Below are 25,342 nucleotides of genomic sequence, written 5' to 3' on the forward strand. Positions count from 1 at the left end.
CGGGAAGATAACTCCAGCCGGAACAGGAGGTCACTGTTTCATCCTGGTAGCAATCGACTATTTCACCAAATGGGTAGAAGCGGCTTCCTACACTAGTCTCATGGCTAAAAACGTGGCAAAGTTCATACAAAACAACATCATCTGTCGATATGGTTGCCCACATGAGATCATTAGTGATAATGGATCACATATTCAAGCTGAGACTGAGCAATTGCTAGCCAAATACAAAATTAGGCATCACCACTCTTCGCGCTATAGACCACAGACTAATGGCGCGGTAGAGGCGGCAAACAAGAACGTTGTCACGATTCTCAAAAAAATGATTGACAACTATCGAGACTGGCCAAGTAAGATACCCTTTGCTTTGTGGGGATATCGTACATCTGTTAGGACGCCCACTGGGGCTACCCCTTTCTATTTGACCTACGGCATGGAAGCTGTACAACCAGTCGAGCTAGAGATACCATCCTTGCGTATTTTACTCGAAAGTCAAATCCCAGAAGCCGATTGGAAGAGGGATAGATATGAAGAACTCATCCTCCTGGATGAACGTAGGCTACGCGTCTTGCATAATGTCCAAACATATCAAGCACGTATCAAACGAGCTTTCAACAAAAGGGTTAAGCCAAGAAACATCAAGGAAGGAGACTTAGCACTCAAATCGGTTAGAGCTCTTTTACCTGTTGACCCACGGGGAAAATTCAAACCTAATTGGGCCGGACCATTTCTAGTCAAGTCCATACTTCCAGGGGGTGCGGTTAGAATCACAGACCTAGACGGGAATGAGTTTTCCAACCCAACAAACCTCGACCAACTAAAACGATACTATGCCTAGGATAGGAACAAAAACGCGCCTTGCGTAACCTCATGTGTCGCTCTTGTGGCACTAAATAAATGGCACCTAGCCAAGCTGAAATAAGCTAATGTCACTCTGCTCTTGCATTTTGACAAATTTGTCATCCTCATATCATCAAATAAATTAAACTGCACCTTCAGAGTAAGTAAAAAGCTCATGCTTATTTTCTAAGTTCATTACAAGCTCTTGCTTAGAACAATTATTCTTTTACATTTACTCGAACTACACGCAAGGGTTTGATTTCATTTTTTTAATAAATACGTAGGCAATCCTTCACCGGATACAACCCATTATTTTAAAATGTAAATAGAAGGACATTTGCATTGCATTTGGAATTCGAGAAGAATAATAAATAGAAAATCACAACGGTTTCATAACCAATTAACCTTTTTTTATTTCATTCTTCTTTCTAATAATAATACGCTACATAATATAAATAAGAATAGGCTAGGATTCTAAAAACCCCCACCTTTTTATTACGACAATAATAATAATAAATAATAATAAGGACTAGGGCTATTCTTCCATCTTCCCTTTGCCTTTGTCATTCTTGTCATATTTCTTGTCACGACCTCCAGCCGGACGCTCTTGCGCCACTTCGGACCTAATAACCAACGGTCTTTCTCGAGGCCTAGCCTTCCCATTCTTGTCAATCATTTTGTCCACGATAGGAGAGGTCTTCGGTTTCTTCGAAGGATGAACAACTCGAAACCCAGCTTCTTCCTCTCCCTCGGTCAGATGCTTCTCTTTCTCTTTTTCCACCTCGCGCACCTTGTAGTCAACGGGCTCGCGCTTCCTCAATCTCTCGCGCTCTTCCGGAGTAGTAGCTTTCCTCCATCGCAGATAGGAATCCGACACCCATAAGGCATTAGCAGAAGAGTTAAAGAACCACATGTTTCTTTGGGCCCATTTAATGGCCCACTCCCTTCGGCTCTCTGTAGTAAGCGCCACGGCGGTCTGCGGGACAGTGTCAAGTTTCGGGATCGTCTGTTTTAGTCCAACCTGTCTCATCATCCTTTCCGGGAAGATGCACACCATGAATTCCAAGCCAGAAATGCGCACGGATCGAGTAGGATCCAAAGAAGACACTCCAGTGACAGATTTGAGGTGCCACCACGGTACAATCCACCTAATCAAGGGGCCATCATCACTCTTCAGTTTGTTCTTCCAGTAATCGCAGACTCGAGTGAAGTCCACCATGTACAACCTGGTCCTCATCGCAATCGAGTGAGCATGATAAGAAGGAACGTGAACTGAGGGCTCAATCAATCAAAGCCATTCCATAAGCCAGACCTACCAAAAGCGGGTATTAGACATCGAAAAAAAAAAGAAAAAAAGCGAAAAAAAACGAAAAAACGAAAAAAAAAAAAAAAAAAAAAGAGAAAAAGAAAAGAAAATGTTCTTTTACCTGCAAGATAACGGGACTTCCCAAATACGGTAGGTCACGGTTGGCTTTCCTATTATCCAAGCCTAACAAGATCTCTCCTAAACAAAAACAAGCTGGGCTCCTGCGCAGCTCCATTTGCTCAACAAGGCCCAAAAGACGGGGATCACCTCTCAAGTCTTCATCAACATGCCCTTGGAAGACATACACATGCAACAAGCAAAACCCAAATGCCCTTCGCCTAGCAACATAAGAAAGGGTGGGGTCGACCCTGTTAATAAATCGACCAATGAAGTCCAACATTCGCACTCCCTTCGAGGTCACTAGACGGTCCACCTCGAGTCTAGTCAACCCAAGCAAGTCTCTGAATTTGCTCTTATACCCTTGCGAAGTAGAAGGAATAGCAAGCAAGTGTTCAGGGTCCCACCCACCGATCGCAGCAATTTCTTCAGGAAATGGGCAAATATCGCCTCCAGGGAACGCAAAAACATGGTAATTCGGGTCCCAATAATCAAGACAAGCGTCCAAGAATGGTTTGACAACCTTGATGAGCTTCAAACTCAACAATGATCCAAGATTATAGGCGCCCATGTCGTGTTTCTCCATGTTTGAAAATTCGTTGGTCCACTCTTTTAAGCGAATCTCCAAAGTATTCATGATGAGGGATTATTTAGAGAATTTTATGTAATAAGACGAAGAAGAGACGAAAGAATTGTGTGAATAAAAGCTCTATCGACGTCTCTATTTATACTAATTTCTGTTTCCAAAAATCTGCCAGAACAGAAACACCTGGGAACAGGCGCAGCACCTGCTGCGCCTCTTCAAAGGAACGCAGCTCATGCTGCGCCTCTTCCTCAGCTAGGTTTCTGTGATTTTCCGCGTTGGATCTTTCCTAATTCCGTGATGAATAATTTCCTATTCCTACGGGTTATTATTTTGGTAAATACGTGGAAGTTACCATATTTCGTGTTTCCTAATTCCGCGGGCACACATTTCGAGACGATATCGACATTTTCGCCATTTTACCACACTTGCATATTTTCATTTTAGGAAATAATTTTCACTTTAATTCATTTTTTTTTTAGGAAATAATTTTCATTATAATATAATTCATTTCAAAATTTATATATTTATTTCATTTATAGTTCTTTTATTCCTTTTTTCATTTCATTTCTAACTTATAGGTTTCTATTTTTTTTGTTTTTTAGGGGGTAACCCTCCCTACCGTCCGGTCATTTCCGGTAAATTTTTGCATTTTTGCGTGCTTTTGAGTCATTCGTTTTGCGCTAATCCAGGCCATGTGTATATACAAATGTATGTTTTGCGTGATTTCTATGTAAATTTCGGCAGCATGACGGCGTAAACCGTCATCTACCAAACCTGTTCAAAGCTAACCTGCAGGTACAAGCAACACAACCCAGCAGCAAAGGCACTCAGGCCATCTTATATACAACAAAAAAGGGGAATGTACAACAAACTGGGGGCTCTCGCCCCAAACAAAGTCCGGAATGTTCAAAATGAAGGTCCAAAATGTACAAAATGTGCAAAATACAGCCAACAAACAAACAAAAACTAAACAAAACTACTGTCGGTCGCCCTCCAGCTCCGCAACTCTTGCCGCAAGAGCAGCAATCTCGGTGTCTCGAACCTCGAGCTCCCTCAACAAGCGAGCTGTCTCCTCCCGAGACTGAGCCAACTCTCGCTCCAGCTCACGGTCCCCCTGTAAACAACAAAATTGGCGCATTTCAAGCAATTACAAGAAAAGTTGGCAAATCAAAATTCAAAAATGGAATAGGTGCAAGTTTCATACCTGACGACCTCGACCGCCGATAAGTGCCTCGACGGCAGTAGCTCGCAGCCGGTTGGCCACCCTCCATAACGCCACGAACCGAGACGACGCAACCTGCATTTTCAAAAAAAAAAAAAGAGAAGTTCTCAATAATTGAACAAACTCAATAAAATGTGTTCCTACACAAAAATTATGCAAAGTTAGAGGCTCACCCTCCGAATCAGATGCTGCCAATCGTCCAGGCCAGCATCCGTCACAGCCACGTCAAAGTCACGCAGCTCGGAGATCGTCGTCCTCCCAGTCGTGTCAGTGTACTCGAGGGTCTCGGGGTACTCTGGGGGCTCGATGCCCGCCGCCTCAACTGAAGGAAATGTAGATCTTTATACATACTAACATACTCATATATGTTGAAATTAATTCGTCATAAAATTAAATACGGATTTTATGCATGCAAACAATATAATAAAATAGAGAAGAAATCATATCCTTACAATGGAATTTCGGTTTAATGGGGCACAAAAGAAATCTCCTTTTCTTTTGTTCTTGAGCTTTCCTTTAATGGAAGAACAAGATCCAAGTGTAGGATCTCTCCTTAGGAATAATACCCAAAGCTAACTCTTAATCTAATTAATATTATTTGAGCTAGTATAATATTAATCTAGTGAAAAATTGAACCAAAAATTTTTGGTTTTTACTCTCTAAAACCGGGTAGGAGTAGTAAGTAGGAAGAGTATTATTTTTATCTCTCTAAAAATAATATGTTGTGAAGTGAATGAATAAAATTATTACCAAAAACATGCATATAGAGAATGATAATAATTTAAGCAAAAGCACCCTTTTTCTATCCAAGGGAAAACCGGTTGGGTGGAAGAGGAAGGCCAATGCATGGGCTAGGTGCTCTTCCACAAGAAGCACTAGGTATGCATGCCTAGTGTAAAAAGAATGATTACATCTTCCACTACACTAATTAACATTGTAAGAATATGTTAATTAAGTCCAATATTTCGGTCCAAATGGATAATATGAAATCCATTTTATTTTTGTCAATTGTCAATATGTCACATGTCATATGTAACATAAATTTGTTATGTATTTTTAACATATTAAAAATCAACGCATTAATAAAAATACGTCATATACAAAAATCGACTTAGTAATTCATAATTACTTATACCAAAATATTTTACCGTTTATAAATCGCATTTATAATAATTCATTCAAATCCAATTGTTTCTTTAAACAATAATTTCATCCGAGTAATGATACAATTCGATTACTCAGACCGTATCTCATTTAATCACATTTCAATTTGATACGTAAATTTTACTTCCAAAATCGTCCGTCAATTTTTCAAGTAATTTAATTAACTCGTAACATTATACGATTAATTAAATGATCAATTAAGAGTATTGCCCTATAGGTATGACCTAGGGGGTCAACTGATCACCACCGTCGCACGACAGTAATGTCAAACTCTAGTCAGCCAATCATTACCGATATATGTTGACCGAGTTGTGATAACAATATTACTTCCCAATTGTATTCTTTAAAATGAGATTTAATAATGATATTTAAATCATATGACCGCACTATTGTTGAGGACACATTTCCCAACAATCTCCCACTTGTCCTCGACAAGTGTGCGTCACCAATTCTCTTGTCCTATTACTATCTCCCACTCAATGCAAGGTGTCTTTCAGGTCGTACTTGCAAGTGATCATATCGAGAGTGGTTTCCTCGATCTGGAGAATAACTGATTGACCGGATTTATCTATCATAGATACACTCCTCGAGTGGCCCTGAGATATTGTTATAACCTTGACAAGGGGGTGGACAATTCCTATCGCACTTATTCCCTTCGACTAGCTACAACCATCATAACCCAAAATATGCCCATTTGACCCCATTTACGAAGGTCGTAGTAACACAAATCAAAGTTAATCTGAAACTGTGCCATCTTAGGTGAATAGACTTTAGTCAAAAGAATCGACTCATTAGAATACTATAGTAGCTCTCGCCACGACCAGGCTATATAAATTTGCCAGAACTCTATAAGCGGTCATAAGGCCCGATAAAGTGTTCCTAACAGTCTGCCTATGTGATCGACTAGTCATCTCACATGACTGTATGGCACTTGAACTTGCCATCAATCGCATCACACTCTAGTCACTTCGAGACGTCACCTCATACAAGTGACTATGGGCGAATACTATGCTAATCCGTGTTCACTTTAACGGGGTTCAATTGTCTCTACAACCCGTTTGGATGTAACAAAGTATAATAAAAGAGTTTTAAAATAAAACTCGAACGACAAATGTGATTATCACATATGAATAGTCAATGCCTGATTACTATTTCATATTCTATAATCTAATTTGATCTTGTACGTAGTTGTTCATTTCAATTCAATTGAAATGACATGACTCATCATGTTTAGCCTTTGAGAGGGCTTTGGTTAGTAGGTTTTACCAACTTCTTGTACCTTACTCAACCTTACTACATATTCGTTTTACTTTGTAATGTATACATTTGCATCACAAAACTTTCTGAGTACGTGTCGAGATCCAATCAAGACATAGGCCCTCTTAGCCTAAGAATAGCTCCCACTGGTTTCACAGTGTGCCGGACTCATCCTCTTGCACATCTCATGATTGCAAGTGTACTCAATTTCCGTTATAAATATCTCTCATTGTTCTTTATTGCCTAGAACGATTCTAGAAAATATACTTCTTAATTATTATAGCCACAATGGTATCTTAACCATTCCTAATGTGTTTTGATTATGGTTTTGTCGGAAACCATGTGCAACCTCAATTGTCAATTGTCACTTGTGTAACACCCTTACACAAAATTGCATCATAAACACTTTGCTTTACTTCCCTAATGCTTCTGCATGCACTTAAGGGTAATCTTTATGGCTTACTTGGCAAAGATTACTTAAATTCGATTTTGAAAACAATTCATCACACTCAAAGCATATGAAGTGTTATACATCATTACTCATTTAATTGATCCGGCAGCGGAAGCAAATGGAATCAATCAAATACGTTCAATTTAATTGAACTAGTCATGAATCTTATCAACATAAGACTTCTTACTGACGCTAATATCATGTGGATTTATCTTCATAAATCCGGATATTCCAGATGTATTATAATACTCCAAAAGTCTTAAATCATTCTCAATGATCAATATGTCATCCACATATCGGACTAATTAAAATTTCCGTAACTCCCACTAAACTCCATGTATAAACACAACTTCTTGACTTATCGAGAAATGTTTTATCACATGATCCAAAATGTTGATTCCAACTCATTGATGTCCTACTTAAGACCCTCTCTTAAGTTTCACATTATCTTAGGATTGCAAGAATCTACTAAACTCAAGACATGTATTGAATACATTCCTTTTATTGAAGAAGTGGGTTTTAGATTCACTCGCTATGTATTTCATAACCTCATAATGAAACACAATCCCTAAGAAGATCCAAATAGACTTAAGCATTTCAATTAGTGCAAGACCCTTTGTCACTAATCAACCAATCTTGCTTTGAAATATCTCTTTATTAGTGCAAAACCCTTTGTCACTAATCAAGCCCTTTTGATTCGGATTTTTATGACTCTAAGTCTTGTATTGAGTTGTGACTTTAAACACTCTTATGTAAGTCATATGTTCATTACTTTCTAGAAGTAATCAACTTGAATCAAACAATTTCTTTTGTAAGTTATAAGCTCTTTACTTTCTTAAAAGTAGCATGAATTCATCATTTTTAACAAGTGACGAATTTAACCTCCTAGGTTTTAAAGAAACAATGTCTTACACAAAACGTCTCATGTAGCCAAGAAAGACCAGTTTCTTGCGACATAACATTCTTTGTGGCTTTTGAATAATTTTCTTGCGACATAACATTCTTTGTGGCTTTTGAATAATTTCTCCCACTCTGTCTTCTAAAAATAAACTTGTATTTTAGAAAGACAGCTTCACGAGCCACAAACCCGTCGTACTCGTGATAATTGAAAAGGGAAAAATGAGCATTAGTTTCTTGTGAAAACTTACAAACATGGTACCCTTACCATTTCATATCTCATATGATTTGATTTAGTGGAAAAATAATTTAGACAAAAATGATAAAATCCCCAAAAGAGTCAAGTAACTCAAAGTAACTTGATTGAAGTCCAAACCATATCGAATAGCGTTTGATTTCTTATCCAATCACACATTATTTCATAATGCATGCTAAGAGAGATTAACTTGTGATATTAGATCACATTTCCATTGGCTTATATCAAAGTCTCCACTTTGATAATCCCATCACGACTAAATCGTGATTTCTTTAACTCTTTAAACTTCTTTAAAGATTTTCTATTTACCTTATTAAGTTAACACATTAGCGTCAACTTAAATCGTTGGTAAAAGAGAATGATCAACCTATTATGGATCAATGATTTATAACCTCGATCTCCTTTTTAACCAAAAGGCACGAGACATCTTGCTTTGAATACAAGATACGCATATACCATTAACAATCTAGTGGTTTCAAGAGTACTCGATAACTCTTTGCGTTCATCATTTCAAAATTTTAAGGTTTAATCTTGGGTTGCCAATTTTGAGTCTTGCATCATCTTCATGATATATTATTCTAGTTTGGTTTAGAATATAATCACCTTGATGATGGGCCAGCCATACATCAAATCATGGTGTATAGGGTCACAAAAGTGAAACCTCTTTTGTATCTTTAACAAATTGTATTCTTATTTAGAGTTTATGTACTTAATAGTCATAATTAAGTACAACTCCAAACCCGAAAACTAGATTTAGTACACAATGACTCTATCTCTTGACTTCATTGTTGCTAGTCGTCATATTCTAATCATCCTATGTATCAAACATAATGATGAAAACCACCACCGGTTTCTAATATTGACGAAGTAATACTAGCAAAATTATGTTTAATCAAATAAACATTTAACGAAGAAGGTCCCATTAGATGTCCCACAACTAACTTGTTGATTCTTCAATAATTTGGGGTAGTTTCCTTTCTTGTGTCCAACATTTAGGACAATGGAAACTTTATCGGTCGGGATTGATAGGTTTAGTATCGTCATTCTCAACAACTTTACCTTTAACATTACCTAGTATCAATTCCATTATAATCCTTACTTCTTGAACCTCGTCCTCATCTTAACGGTTTAAGAGAATGCTCCAACTTAATTCAATGAGTCTTTGCTTTGAGAAGCAAAATTGAATTTATGAAGATTCACTCTTCATTTGTTCGTTTTAGTCTTAAAAACTTTCATTGAAGTGGTTGCGTTATTTTGGTCAATTACGAATTCTTGACAAAACTAATTACCAAAACAATTTATCATTTCAAGGTACTTAATTCAATTAAGTATATGAAACATAACAATCCATTGTAAGTAGATGTGTTAGTCAAGAATCAAAAACCTGTTTGATAATGAATAACCTTTATCTATACTCTTTACAAGGGATCCTTAGCAATGGTTCATTTGAGGTTTTAGAAGCAAACTCATATTTGTCTTTAGTTACGATATTTTAATGGAGATTTGAATCAAAAACGAAATGATATCGTATATGAATTGTGGTAAAGAAATAGAACAATATAAAAACGGAATATTGGAAAACAAAACATTCATCGTTATAATAATACTTGTAAACAAGTATAGCATTTACATAGTGACCTCTACCCAACTATGATAAATGATTCCAAGATCCAAATTCATATCAACTTAGGCACGGGGTAGCCGATGCAACCTTCATCAATATAACTCGGTAGATTAACTTTTTAATCGATTCTACTTTTAGAACTCTTGGTCGATAAAATTACTCTAATGTTTATATATAGCCCAAAACACATCAACAAGGGCACGGGGTAGCCGATGCAACCTTTATCAATAACTTTTGTTGAGTTCAATCCAAATTTCGAATAAATGTGTCCATTATCCAAACCCACATCAACTTGGGCACGGGGTAGCCGATGCAACCCTCATCAACATGAATTCGGTGGATAGACATTTATCACCCACTTCCCCTACGTAACAAGGTTTGTACCCCGGGGTAGCCGAGTGCACTCCCTCGCGAAATAGGTTTTCATGGTTTCTACTATTTGGTAAGGCTATGTCTCAATTAATTGTTTTAGCGAGAGGTCTTGCCAATTTATTATCTATCACGTTTTAAGTGAACTAAAGCGGTGAACTACGATAATTATAATTGACACGGTCGATAAACTCGATAAAATAACAATGCATGTTTTAGTTATGGCGATTTAGCGATGCATGTGACATAAAATAAAATGCAAGCATAAAGATAAATAAATCCTAGTATGGCCTTTCCTAAAATAGAAAAACTATTCAACTATTACATATTCGGAAACCAACTCCATTGGTCCCTTGAACTTCGGTTGTGGCACGCATCTCGAGGTAACACCGTCTTTATGTATCGCCATTCTTGAAGAAATCCGTCTTTGGGAACTCCGGAATGAATAAAATTACATAATAAATTACATAATTTCCTATTATACATTTGTAACTAAAAAAAAAAAAATCTATTAAATTACAAAACGGTGATACGAGATCACAATAAAAATTACAACCGAATCGATATTCCCATACATTTCGGGAAATACCAATTAAAATCTAAGGCCATACTAAGTAAAATTACATAATTCAAAAATTACATAAATTAAAATTATGACAATCATAAAGAAAATGCAGCATTATAATATGTATGAACATGCTCAATTTTAATGCTAAATCGCCTTTAAATAGCCAATATCGTATATTACTCGGTTTTTACGGATTTGCGTGATTTCAACATTTTATAATCACAAAAATACGTAAACTCATATTTATGCATAAGTTAATTACCCTAACCTCTTAGGACTCAAAATTTAGTCTTCACTAATAATTTGGCCATAATTAACCCTTATTTTATAAAATTGTTCATAAATGGACCAAAAATTACAAAAATAAGCCATATACTTCAAATAAATCACAAAATTTCAAATAAATTTGAAATTTAAACTCATGAACATTCTGGAAAATTTCCATGACACTCATAATGTTCAAAATCTTAGGTTAAAAATTTCGAAATTTTTCCGGAAAAACAATGTTGCGGTTTATCGATTTTTTAATAAAATAATCATAAAAACATGGAAAAAAAAATATTTTCATTAACTTTTCAATTTTAGATCTGAAAAAGATAATAAAATGCAACATTACACGTTTTTCCTAAGTCATAGATTATGTTTTATTAATTTTCCACTAATAATGTCACTATTTATGCTATTTTTCTTCAAAAATCCATAAATCATGCAAAAAGACTTCTTTATAGCCAATTATTTTACACACATCTTGTAAAATTTCATGTGACAACATATGCATTTTCAATGACCAGATTCGAAATTTAACTCATATTAACCTATTTTTCACTTAAATCCGAATTTAATAATGAAAAATTCATTTTTCGAGCATAACAAGTCCAAAAATTATGAAAATTTACAGGTTATCTCAAAATAATATATGTGACAACATATCCAAAAAACAACTGAAAATTCGAAGTATAGCTAATTTTAGACCAAAAATGACATTTTTACTCATAAAATCACATTTAAATGTCATTATTGTAAAATATGAACAATAAAAATCCGAAAAATTAACCAAAATATCCTAAAACATTTTAGGACCAGAAATATTAACATGCATGGATTAATTTCGTGATATATCATAATAACACAAATTTTACAACTTTTATTTGTTATTCTTATAACTCGGAAAAACTTTTAACCGATTTGCATGCAAACAACCGTGGCTCTTGATACCGATTGAAGGAAATGTAGATCTTTATACATACTAACATACTCATATATGTTGAAATTAATTCGTCATAAAATTAAATACGGATTTTATGCATGCAAACAATATAATAAAATAGAGAAGAAATCATATCCTTACAATGGAATTTCGGTTTAATGGGGCACAAAAGAAATCTCCTTTTCTTTTGTTCTTGAGCTTTCCTTTAATGGAAGAACAAGATCCAAGTGTAGGATCTCTCCTTAGGAATAATACCCAAAGCTAACTCTTAATCTAATTAATATTATTTGAGCTAGTATAATATTAATCTAGTGAAAAATTGAACCAAAAATGTTTGGTTTTTACTCTCTAAAACCGGGTAGGAGTAGTAAGTAGGAAGAGTATTATTTTTATCTCTTTAAAAATAATATGTTGTGAAGTGAATGAATAAAATTATTACCAAAAACATACATATAGAGAATGATAATAATTTAAGCAAAAGCACCCTTGTTCTATCCAAGGGAAAACCGGTTGGGTGGAAGAGGAAGGCCAATGCATGGGCTAGGTGCTCTTCCACAAGAAGCACTAGGTATGCATGCCTAGTGTAAAAAGAATGATTACATCTTCCACTACACTAATTAACATTATAAGAATATGTTAATTAAGTCCAATATTTCGGTCCAAATGGATAATATGAAATCCATTTTATTTTTGTCAATTGTCAATATGTCACATGTCATATGTAACATAAATTTGTTATGTATTTTTAACATATTAAAAATCAACGCATTAATACAAATACGTCATATACAAAAATTGACTTAGTAATTCATAATTACTTATACCAAAATATTTTACCGTTTTTAAATCGCATTTATAATAATTCATTCAAATCCAATTGTTTCTTTAAACAATAATTTCATCCGAGTAATGATACAATTCGATTACTCAGACCGTATCTCATTTAATCACATTTCAATTTGATACGTAAATTTTACTTCCAAAATCGTCCGTCAATTTTTCAAGTAATTTAATTAACTCGTAACATTATACGATTAATTAAATGATCAATTAAGAGTATTGCCCTATAGGTATGACCTAGGGGGTCAACTGATCACCACCGTCGCACGACAGTAATGTCAAACTCTAGTCAGCCAATCATTACCGATATATGTTGACCAGTTGACAGTAACAATATTACTTCCCAATTGTATTCTTTAAAATGAGATTTAATAATGATATTTAAATCATATGACCGCACTATTGTTGAGGACACATTTCCCAACAATCTCCTCCGAAACCAAATATTTCTCATTAATCGATGATCTTTCATCGTAGTTTTAAATCAAGTAAAGAAGGAGAGAAAAGATACTCACCACTACCGGCCAGTACGCCAACCTCCCATAGAGGAACGCCGAGTAGTCCTCGCCAGGAAGAAGGAGGGCGTCACCACTAGCGCCAGCCAAGTCGGCCTCCCTCTCTGCCTTAGAAGGCTCCCTGAACATCGTCCTGGGAGGATCGATGGGAACCGTGAACACGTCCCGAGAGCACTGACGAGCCAAACGCTCGCCCAAGTACCACACATGACCCATCGACGTCCTCAATAGCAGCCGGCTCGAGCTCCTAGGTCGAAGGACCTCAGCCACAAAAGGAGGCGCTTCAGCGTACTCCGCCCAAGGCCTGGGCACCCACTAGAACAAGATAAACAAGGAATCATTCTTATGATCGATTAAAGCAATGAAGAAGCAAAATGAATATGAGTGAGATGCTCACGCTATCCAGCTGCAGAGCGTTCACGTCCCGCCGGTAGACACCGTGAGAAGAACGCTTGCTCTTCGTCCTGCACATCACCCAATCCCTCACCACGGGATAGGCCTTCTCCAGCGGCTCCGTCCTCTTGGGCGCGAGGCCCGGAAAGTAGGAGTACACCCACGCCTGTGAAACAAGGTAGTCAATAACGATCTTTCGTAATTTGATAAGAAAAAGAGTTGATTTTAAGTCTCAATGAAGGTTCATACCTCCAGCAGTAGTCCAAGTCCGACAGCACCAGGAGAAGTCCCCTTCTCCATCAACTCCGAACGAACCATGGCCCTCATGAAGCGGATGAGGACCGTAAAACCAGCAGTGACCCAGTCCCAACGCCCTAGGGAGCTCAGGTCAGAAAGGAAGGGAAGAAGCTTCGTCGACAGCCTCTCTCCCTTGTCTCTGAGGTAAATCGAAGACAGAAACCACCAGAGCCACAAACGAGCCCTCTGCTCAGCTGTACAGGGAGGAGGAGTCGTCTCTCTCCCGTCAATCATCACCAGCGCCGGGATCTTTCCCGCAAAGTAGTCTCGAACGTAGGAGTTGGGCACCAAACCCGGCACTGTGACAGCCTTCGGCGACAAGTTCCAGCCGATCAACCTCCTAGCCTCGGCCGAGTCCACCCTCATGGAAGTCTCCGGCCATTCCACAGCCTCAGACCCACACGGCAGACCAGAAATCATGTCGTAATCCTCCAAAGTGACTCCCACCTCACCAAAAGGCATGTGAAACGTGGAAGTCGTATCCCAGAATCGGTCCAAGAAAGCACGGACCAGGCTAAGGTTAGCCCGCAGCTTCCTCTTCGCGATATCCCTCCAGGCCTGCACCAAGGCACCAAACGCTCCACGATCGATCATGGCGCGCTCCTCCGCCGACAGCCGCTCGTAGCACTCCATCGCTGTCGTGTAACCCGAGAATGACCTGATGTTCCCGGCCTCCTATTGTGATTTGAAACAAAAAGCTATCTTTAGTTTTGAATGAAAATTGGAAGAGATATGAACAAATGAATGAAAGAAGATGAGTGATGAGTAGTGAATTCCTATTTACCAAGCTCTTCACCGTCCTGTAGGACAAGTGACCCTCTGCCGCCCAAAGCAAGTGCCTGCTCTCCCAGGTCTCAGCCCACGCGGGTGCTCCCCTCAGCTGACGACCTCCTCGCCCAACGTTGGCCCGCCTCGGGGCCTCCTCCTCCTCAACAGCCTCCTCCTCGTGGACCTCGTCCCCAGCAGCCATCACCGCGGTGGTGAAGGCCTGCTCCAAAGCCTCCTCGACAACAACAGTGTCTATCTCCATGGGAGCTCTCCCAGAAGTAGAAGCCTCATCACCTGCAACATTAAAGTAATTTAGGCCGCGTCACGTGACGACAAGCCTTGGTTAAGGGATTTTCGAGCCTTTAGAAGCCCTGAAACCGCTATTTTCTCGCCATCTTTGGCCGCATTCTCACAAACCCGATCGCTCATGTGATAACTTGGGTCAAGTCAAGCCTAAGTTAAAGCCTAGTTCCGGGTTCGAGTCGAAATTTCGGCAGCATTTCGTTATAACGGCGATTATGCCCTAGAAAAGTGTCCTGAAAAAGCCGTCACAAACCAAAACTCCGAGATGGTAGGAAGTTTACCCGTCATCCAAGGATCCCAAATATCAAGTTTCATCGCAAATGGGCAATCCTAAGGCTATTTTGAAGCAATTTACGGTTTAGCTGTGAAACCGTCTCAAATTCACTCAAATGCTCAAAACTCAACGAAAATTCGAGATAAATAAATGGTTATGTTCCTTATATTACCAATTATTCGTTTCTAATACCAATCTTACAAGGCAAATGCATTTGGGGGAAAAGCCCCAAATTTTCGAATTAATTGGGTCATAAACCCTAATTTTTTCGATCCAAAATTGAACAAATATAGAAGATTAATGCAAGAATGAGACACATACCTCGATTAGTCATGATTAATGCAAGCTTTTAGATCAAACCTTGGCGGAAATGGTTAAGATTTGAGAGAGTATTGTGTGATTTGTGTTTCGAAACAAATGAAATAATCCCTCTGTTTATCGCGTTTTTACGCAGAAAATACACCCTTGGGAACAGACGCAGCAGGCGCTGCACCTCTTCCAAGAGACGCAACTGTTGCTGCGCCTCTTCCTGGTGTTCCCTCCTTACGAGTTTTCAAAAATTCGTTATGAGTTCGTTATTTGTGGTCCCATCTTTGGTGCGCCTCTTCTTCAAATGCTATTTTATCTTTTTGATCCGTTTGACGATTATCTTTCGTTCCGACCCGTATTTCTAAGCCAGCAGCAGAACATTACACGTTATTTATCGCTTCCAAGACCCTCGCTTGCCACAACGAGCAGATATTCCTTCACAGGTGTTTCGACACGCCTTCATTATGTTCCCCCAGCGAGAGTAAGCGGATAGACTTTCCCTCTTGAGACCCGGAGACTAGTTCCCGATTATGTTCCCCAACGAGAGTAAGCGGATAGACTTTCCCTCTCGAGACATGGAGATCAACATCAGCCCCTATTTCTTCCGAAGTTTGTTCGAAGCTGAACACGAACAGATTTCTCCCAGCAGTTCCCGACTGTGTCTTGCCGTCTTTCCTCAGAATCATCGTTTCCTTTTAATCCTTCAGATACCCCTTTTCAGGATAAACCGTCATATCTTCAGACACCAAGTTATCTTCAGACCCAAAGAGTTTCGCCGGAGCGTCTTCAGTCCCGTTTCGTCCAGAAGTCTCAGGTATGGTCTCTTCTTATGGCTGGCGAGCCTCCTCACGTTGTCTAATGGACTTTAAACGACCCTCCCCGATAGTCGACAGACTCTAAATGTTCCCGACGACAGGTCCTTGGTTCAGACCCCTTGAGCCGCCTCGCGTCGCCATAGTCGTTAGGTTGTAATCTTCGATTTACCTGATGGCTATACTTTGACTTTCGCCTTGTCCAAGCCTCAGTCAAAGTGGGGGCTCTGTAGATACCTCATTTCTGCACCTCTCGCAAACCACCCAGTGATGATTGGGCCGCATGTTTGCTACGCTGAACGATTTGTGACAGTTCGTAAGTTTATCGTCAAGTGATTGCTCAAACACTAATGTCTACCTCTTAGTTGTCATCTACGCGCCGATACGGTCGTTTTGACAGTAATTAGAGTACATTTGGAGTCTGGGCCTAAAACCGTCTTCATTTTCTGATAACCGTTAAAATCCCGAGTCAGAATGTTCTGGAATGTTCCGGATATTTCTATTCCATATTTTATAAATATTTCACAATCTTTAATCTTTGGTAAACAATTTCCCGTAATATTCATACAAAATATTAAGGAAAACCGAATTATCCCTTTATTCCATAATTAAAACACGGAAATCTTTCTTCCGCAGGAGGAAACCACTTGGGAACAGACGCAGCAGGTGCTGCGCCTCTTCCAAGAGACGCAGTGGCTGCTGCGCCTCTTCCCAGGTCCTTTTCTGCGTAATTTTCGTATCTTTTTCATATCTTTCCGAGATTCACTTCCAAAGACTCTCCGAAACCCTATTCCTTCACGTGATTAGTATAAATAGGAGCCTTCGCTCCTCATATTTCTCACGCGAGTGTTCGCCCTTCTCTTCTCCCTTTGCATTCTAGACCTTTGTTCTTACTTTTTGGCGTCTACGTGCTTGAACATTCGACCACGTAAGCTCGGATCCTTCTGAGTACCAGCCTCGTTTGCATGACCGACCTATTTGACCAACTCCACAATCAATCAACTCAATTAATCTAATCGTTTTCCTCTTACGAGGGCACTTTCATATTTGCATTATAGTTCGAGTCGAGCATCGCTAATCGATAACTTAGTCCTTCTCGTTTCGTCAAACATGTAAGTCTGAGGGTGTAAATCTCTCTTTTATTATTGTTCTTTACTTTTGTATCATCATTAATGTAAGGTTTATGTCGAAAATACCAATTAAAACCGATTTCTAAAACCGTGCTTTAAAACCTCTTTTTACGGATTTCCATAAGACAAACCGTCGAGAAAGGACGCAGCAACTACTGCGCCTCTTCGAAGGAGCGCGATTCTGCCGCCGCGCCTCTTCGTGAGGTCGCGATTCTGCTTCCTTTCTTCTTCCTTCGTCCTCTGAAATTCATTCGTTTCTTATTGTTTTCGTTTGTTTCTTGTTAATTCTTTGACCATAATAGCATATTTCACATGTATATTCATTAACACGTTTAATTAGTCATTAAAAACCGACTTAAATCCCTTATAATCCAATATTTGCGGGTTTTCGTCATTAAATTCAATCCGGGTTGTAGAAATTCAATTCGTTCATATTGAGTTTCTGGAATTCAACTTTTGATATATTTTCATCCATTAATTCGTCATTAATTCATCATGTTTAGTCTATTTCGTTCACCCATGTCACTAATCAATCATTCGTTCATGTAAATAATTAGTAGTATTCCGTCTCATCCATGTTTTATTGCTTTCATGACCATTTATCACATGTAAATAACCTATTAATCACTTCCATCTTAGTATATATTAATATTAATCCTTAAAATCACCAATTTACATTAACGATTTGCAGTTCCGGCTTCACAGCCAGAACTCACCCTTGGAACAGACGCAGCAACTGCTGCGCCTCTTCCAGCTGCGCCTCTTCCAGGATGAGTTCTGTCTCTGAACTCCGTTGTTGCTTGACCTAGTTTAATTAGCATACGTATAATTGACTATTATTCGTATTATCGCCTTCTGATCTGTTCGATAGTTCTTTCTTTTATTTTTTTTCTCAATTTATCCGTTTTAAAAGGTATTTTCGACATAAATCGCTAACCCAATGTAATTATTGTAATTTTATTTTATTGTATTTATCATATTTTCTTGTATCATTTGTTGTATGTCCTCACATGTAATTGAGCATTAAATCCTACTTCGACATTAATTGTATGCTAAATTAATTGTTCACCGACTTAGCCTAATTCTTCACATGTTAGGATTAAAACTTGGATGTTGCATTGCATGCATATAATCGACGATATATCGAGTATAGACGATGTCCCTAATCATTAGTAGAGGCCGCTATCGAGGCGGACGGGATTAGGTGTTCGATCAAAAGAGCTTCCTAATACGTACCCTCACCCCTTACTCCAGATCTCTGTGAACATCCGTGTTCATTGGCATCCACGAGAGTCATTCTAGACATAGAATGCTAAGGGTAACGATTGTTTAGTGTTCATGTCTCTAGTTTGTGTCTTGACATGACACGAGGTATTCGAACGGTTCCAATTTCCCATAAAAATTGGTGGCGACTCCAACAAAAATGCAAACGCTTGTTCTCTTCCTCCCAAGCGACCCGTGGTCCCCCCGTTGTCCACAATCTTCAGAATGTTATTGTTCACTTGTTCGCTTTGAAGACTGCCTAAACTCAATAGTAGGCAAAGGTGAACTCGGTGGCTTTGAAGACTCCCTAAACTCAATAGTAGGCAAAAGTACATGTGCCTTATGCTGAGTGATGACCAGTGGAGGCTCAATAGAACCCTTGCCGAAAGTTTTATTGTCCGAATTTTTGTCATTCACTTCCTGCTTAATTCTCTTGGATATAGCTTCTTTAGTCCAAGTTGAGAGCGTTGGAAACTGCCGGGTAACAAGGCGTGCTTTGAAGACACATCAGTCTAGATAAATAAAAACCAAGACCATAATAGGTCCACCAAACCAATTTTCTTTCAGCCTTTTGGTCTTCCACTCCTCCTTTTGCCAAGACTCAACTTGGTCAGCCAATTTACGTTTGATAAAATTGCACCAGTTGAATTCGGAGATCAACTCAGTGTTTACCAAACTTTTAAGAAGTCTCAAACTTGCCATATTGCCTACAACACCGCCTAAAAGAGCATTGAAGATATAAATGATGAAAGTGCGTTTGAAATCATCTCCACCATCTCTTTGTGTAGAGAGCTTTTCCATAATGTGTTTGAGCTCAATGGAACTACCTTTATATTGACTTCTGAACTCCTCCAAAAGAGACATATAAGAAGGGCACTTATCTCCAATTTTTGCTTCTTCGACAATGTTTGGACCCATTGGCAATCCCATGCACAGATGGATATCTTCCTCTAAAACAAGGAGTTTCCCATCACACAACGATCTTGTACAGGGGTCATAATTTGAAACTAGCCAGTACGCCAAGTGACCCGGAACAATATCTGTTTTAAGATGCAATAGAGAATCAAATCCCATTTCTTGTATAGCTTCAATCTGCTTATCTGATGGTGGATTCTCCTTATTGTTGAGAAAGTGGTAAAGCTCAGTAGGAGACATCCGAGTCCTCAACACAGGCAGTCTGTCTTTGTAAATTCTTGTCTTTTTTGTAGGTGGCTCAGAGAGTGGTTCGGTAGCTTCAGTAGATGCTTCAGTAGAATCAGCAGCTGGTTCAACATGTCGCTTCATTTTAGCTTGCTTCCTAATATGCACCAAGTAAGGCAAAATAACATCAGAACTAAAATCCGAAATGTAAACATTTTAAGTAAGTTTGACAACAGAGAAGGTGATTTCATGCACTTATCAACAAGTATAACAATATTATCTTCCAGTTTCACAAAACAGGGTCTGAGATTCACACAATTAGGTCCTAGATTCACACAACTAGGTCCTAGATTCACGAAATGCAAATGAGATGTAGCTACTGAAAACTTAACCAATAATACATTTAAAAACTGGCAATATAGAAGGATAAGATAATTAAAACAAATAAGGTGATTTCATACACTTATTAACAAGTATAACAATATTATCTTCCAGTTTCACAAAACAGGGTCTGACATTCACACAATTAGGTCCTAGATTCACACAACTAGATCCTAGATTCACGAAATGCAAATGAGATGTAGGTAACAAAAACTGGCAAAAACCCTAAACCCTAAACCCTCACTAACAAAAACATTTAAAAACTGGCAAAGAACATGCATCCAAAGAACATGCATCCAAAGAACGATAAATTAATCACAAAACCATACGCAAGAGAATCGAAATATACTAAAAAAACCCTAAACCCTCACTAACAAAAACTGACAAAAAACCTAAACCCTCAATAACAAAAACCTGCATAATAAAAACAATAATTTGACGAATTAAAGAAGTTGATTGAAAATTATGGTGAAAAATACGAAACAAAAGGAGGATGAATCGAAACTTGAGAAAGTAGATAGAAAAATACCTAATTTGCGGATGATAGCGATAGTAGAAATGGTAATGCTAATGGCGGATTTAAAAGCTCAATGATAATGGCGGATAATGGCGAAGACGGATGTGAAATTGGAGCAGTTAGTGAATATGGAAGTTGAAGAGAGAGCAGTTAGTGAATATGGAAGTTGAAGAGAGAGCACTGAATATGGAAGTTGAAGTGAAATTTAAAATTGCGAAATTGTGAAATTGCAAAATTGCGAAATTGCGAAATTGAGACCACTTGGATCGTTACTTAAGAATACATGAAACTGGAGCATGAAATTGTGAAACTGGAGCATGAAATTGTGAAACTAAGTCTTGAATAGTTGATCTTCACTTAAGATGTTTCTTTTACTCAATGTTGTGAATCCTGGAACTTATCTTGTGAAACTGGAACATAAAATTATGAAATCTAGACCTGAATCCAGCATTAAGTATTTTTGTGATTTTGATCAAAATTTAGTCTTTAGTCGATGTCATCGTTTCCAAATTTAGCCTGAATCCAGCATCGTTCCCCAATGAAATAAAGCCTTTAGTTGATGACATTAAACATGTAATTGTACATAATACAGAAAAAGATGTGAATCAAATGAGAAGGCGGCTTGCATTAAACATCTTTGTCTCTCAATAAAAGACCGTCATACGAAGTACACCCGTCTCATCTTATGGTCAAATCCAAGTTTCACAATTTCTTGTAGCATTACATTCTCGACTACTAAATACATTCTCGACTACTCAAATACAAGACTACAGACTAATCAATTCATGGTACCATTACAAACAAACAAGGTCATATGGCCGAATTTCACCATTTTGAATACTGAGTACATCAACACAAGATAGATATAGCAGCCTGCTTTGAAAGCAAGGATGTCCGCCGGTGAACACATATCCATCGGAGAAAGATCATTTGCTTGCAAAAAGACTGTCATGTCATCAATGAAACACCTATACCATCAAAAACAAGTAACAATTAAGAGATGTTCACCAAAGTTATGACCAAATGGACTTTGCATTAATTTTAAGTCAAGCAAGTGTACCGTTTTTGTATTTTTATCCCATTTAAGAAGTTCCAATATTATCTTCTTTCGATAGTCAGGCAATTTCTGCAAAAGAGATTTTCATACAGTATAGTATATATTTAATATGTAGCAATGGCAAGGTAGGAGGCAAAACCCGTAAATCTATACCTCAAAATATTCATTGTTGGTCCATAAACTTTCATTGTCCAACGCATCCAACCATTTCAGCACAAACACTCCACAATCAAAACTACAAATAAATAAACATTTATGAGTAAAAGAAACATCTCAAGTGAAGATCAACTATTCAACCATTCATTTCAGCAATATGGAATTGGGTACATGGTTTTGGTCAGAGAGGGACCATTCAAACTTGTACGATATATCTCATAATATAGCCTAAAAAACGAAGATACATGGTTACATACCATGTTTTTTGTTGAGGGACTTGAAGGTTTTCAATTGGGTTCATGTACATCAACCGCAAAGGTTCAAATGCAGATGAACCACCACAAAGAACAGATGAAACTTGGTACAACTGGAACATGAAAAAGCCAATAGAACATAAAAATATGACAGGGATATATTTTTAAGAAACTAAAGATAAATACTCCAAAATATTTTGGGAAAAAATCATACAATCTCGTGGGCTGTATGGTTATCAGGATCCGCATGTAAATCGGTGCTCGAGTCGAGGATGAAATTTACTTTTTGCTTTAAATCGCAAACGCAAGCCCACCAATGACGACACTTATCGTTAAACATAGGGATAAAAACCTGCAATAGACAAACCAATTAACAATACACATGAACGAAAATAATTAAAAAAGAACATAAATAGTAGAAGAGGGATCTTTCACCTTTTGGATATTGCTCCCATCAAATGGAATGTAATCGGACTTGTGTATTGACGCCAAATAGCTGGGTTGCGTACTTCATGAACGGTCTGCATGTGACAAAAGTAGGACCATTTTAATAAACCAGAGAGGAGCAAAATTAAGAAAGCAAATACTTGAATATCAACATCTAAAGGATTTGAAGCTCACATATACTGTGGTTGGCAAGTAGAGGAGATCTGATCTACCGAGTGTGGACTTCACTCCAAACATATCAATCACCTACAAAATCAAATTTAACAAAACATAGGCAAAGGATTCACAAAATAAGTTCCAGCATTCACAAAATAAGGTCCAGGATTCACAAAATAAGGTCCAAGATTCACAATACAAGTTCCAGGATTCACAAAATAAGTTCACAAAATAAGTTCCAAGATTCACAAAACAAGTTCCAGGATTCACAAAATAAGTTCTAGGATTCACAAAACAAGTTCCAGGATTCACAAAAAAAGTAAAATGAAACATGAAAAGAAAAAGGAAAGGAAAATGATACTTACCTGATCCATAACAAAGCCACGTGGTCCAAGGGTCTGTAAAGCCTGTCTTGTGACTTCCATCCATGGAGTGGACACCATAGCGTCACTTAAATAATGAGGAAATGCAATTAGTCAATATCTCTCACAATATAACTTTTATATTGTAAAATCAAATCAAAATCATATAACTTTTATATTGTAAAATCAAAGCAAAATCATTACAATTTAGTTTGTGCCGATTTTGATCTGCATACATAATCCAACAATTCTTTGGTCACTTTGTAAGGAAGTGGTCGAGAGCCACTGCCACAATACGAACATATAACATTATTTAATCAACTAAAGTACTAAAGGTTTTGCAAGAAAAATATGATAATATTAAAAGAAGAAGGTTCTTACAGCGGTACACGACTCCATTCTAGTGCATCTTTTTTCACTCTATCTCTTAATACGTTCTTACCACATGTAATAATCTGATAGCACACCCTCAATGCAAAACGCTTCACCTGAGCTTCCTATAAATGGAAAAAGGGGAATAATAATGTGTTGCAAACTTATAAAAATTTATATTTATCAATGTATAAATAGAGTTGAAAAAGTAATATTACAGTGTGGACAGGGCCCTCGGGAACTGCGTCCGAGGGATCCACACCCGGCATAATCGACTCGAGGTTCTTTCGAATCGAATTAAGACATATTAGAGTCGCCACCAAGTTTTTTGGGAACTTGTAACCGTTCAAGTCAACTTTACACCTTTCATCGAAAAGCATAAAGCCAATCGACTACGAGTGATTAAAGATAAAGACTTGTACCCTATATCACTCGATTTGAATGACTCTCGTAATCCAATGGTATTTAGACGGATCCACAAACCATAGATCTTGAGTAAGGGGTGAGGGTACGTGTTGGGAAGCCCATAAGGACACCCAACCCCGCCCGTCAATAACGGCCTCTACTAAGTCAAGTGTCGGATTTCAAACAAGGTCATAGCTACTGCGATGTATGATATGCAAACGTTGTTTTAACCCTATCATGTGACAACAATTTCTATGTCGTTTTAGATGCAACTAAACTAACTTTGTCAAAGTTGTAATTTAGCATGTGGGTTGATTAATCTAACAACATACAAACAAAGCAAACAAGGCTTAAGGGGGAATGGGGAGCCGTTGGGATCTACCTATTACAAACCAGGCATTTCATGCCGACACAACAACAAATTAAAGATACAACTCGATCTAAATACAATTTCTACATACAAAACAAATACACGACAACACACGCGGCCGTTTGGCCTAGAAAGCCGTGCACATGAGGGGTGGCCCACGGCTCACATGACCCACGGCCTTGGGTCACTCCTCGTAATGCGTGCTCGCGCTTAATCTCATCGAATTAGACATAGGGCTACGCACCAAAGCATGCATTAGCATAAACCGGGCCATGTTGCTTTAAACAACATGCGGTTTACTACGCTCCTACAAGCATTGGGGAACAACCGTCTAAACAAACAAGACTAAGGTTTTTTGAAAAGGTTTTGACTCAATAAAAGTAAAACAAACTTGAAAGATTACAACTCGATAAACAAACGGTAAATTACAAACTAACAAAATACAACTTAAACTATTAAGTCTTAATAAACGAAACAAATGTAAACAAAAAAAGCTAAAGCTAAGTTAGACTAATTAAAGATGTTAGCCGAATTATTAGTTAATAAACAAATTAGATTAGAATTAAACTAATTAAATTAAAATAAATAAGTACAAAGGCTTGAAATAAATTAGGTACAACTTATTAATTAAATTGAACCCAACTTATTAAAATTATTCACCAATCCATATTTATTAAAATAGGATTAGTAAACAATTAAAGAAACAAAAGAAGAAAAGAAACTAAAACTGGCAGACCCGTGCAGTGCACGGATCAGAAGTCAGACAGACCCGTGCAAGGCACGGTTTTTTTAGAAAAGCAAAGTTAATTATGTTTTAATTACGAAATCAGTAAAATAAATTACGAAAAAATTCATTAAATTAAATTTACAGATTTTGAACCATAAAAGATAATTAAAACGACTTTTAAAACATTAGAAATAAATAAAACAAATTAAAGGTTAATTAATTACAAATTGAAT

Source organism: Silene latifolia, chromosome 9, assembly GCF_048544455.1.
Source record: "Silene latifolia isolate original U9 population chromosome 9, ASM4854445v1, whole genome shotgun sequence".
NCBI classification, from domain to species: Eukaryota; Viridiplantae; Streptophyta; class Magnoliopsida; order Caryophyllales; family Caryophyllaceae; genus Silene; species Silene latifolia.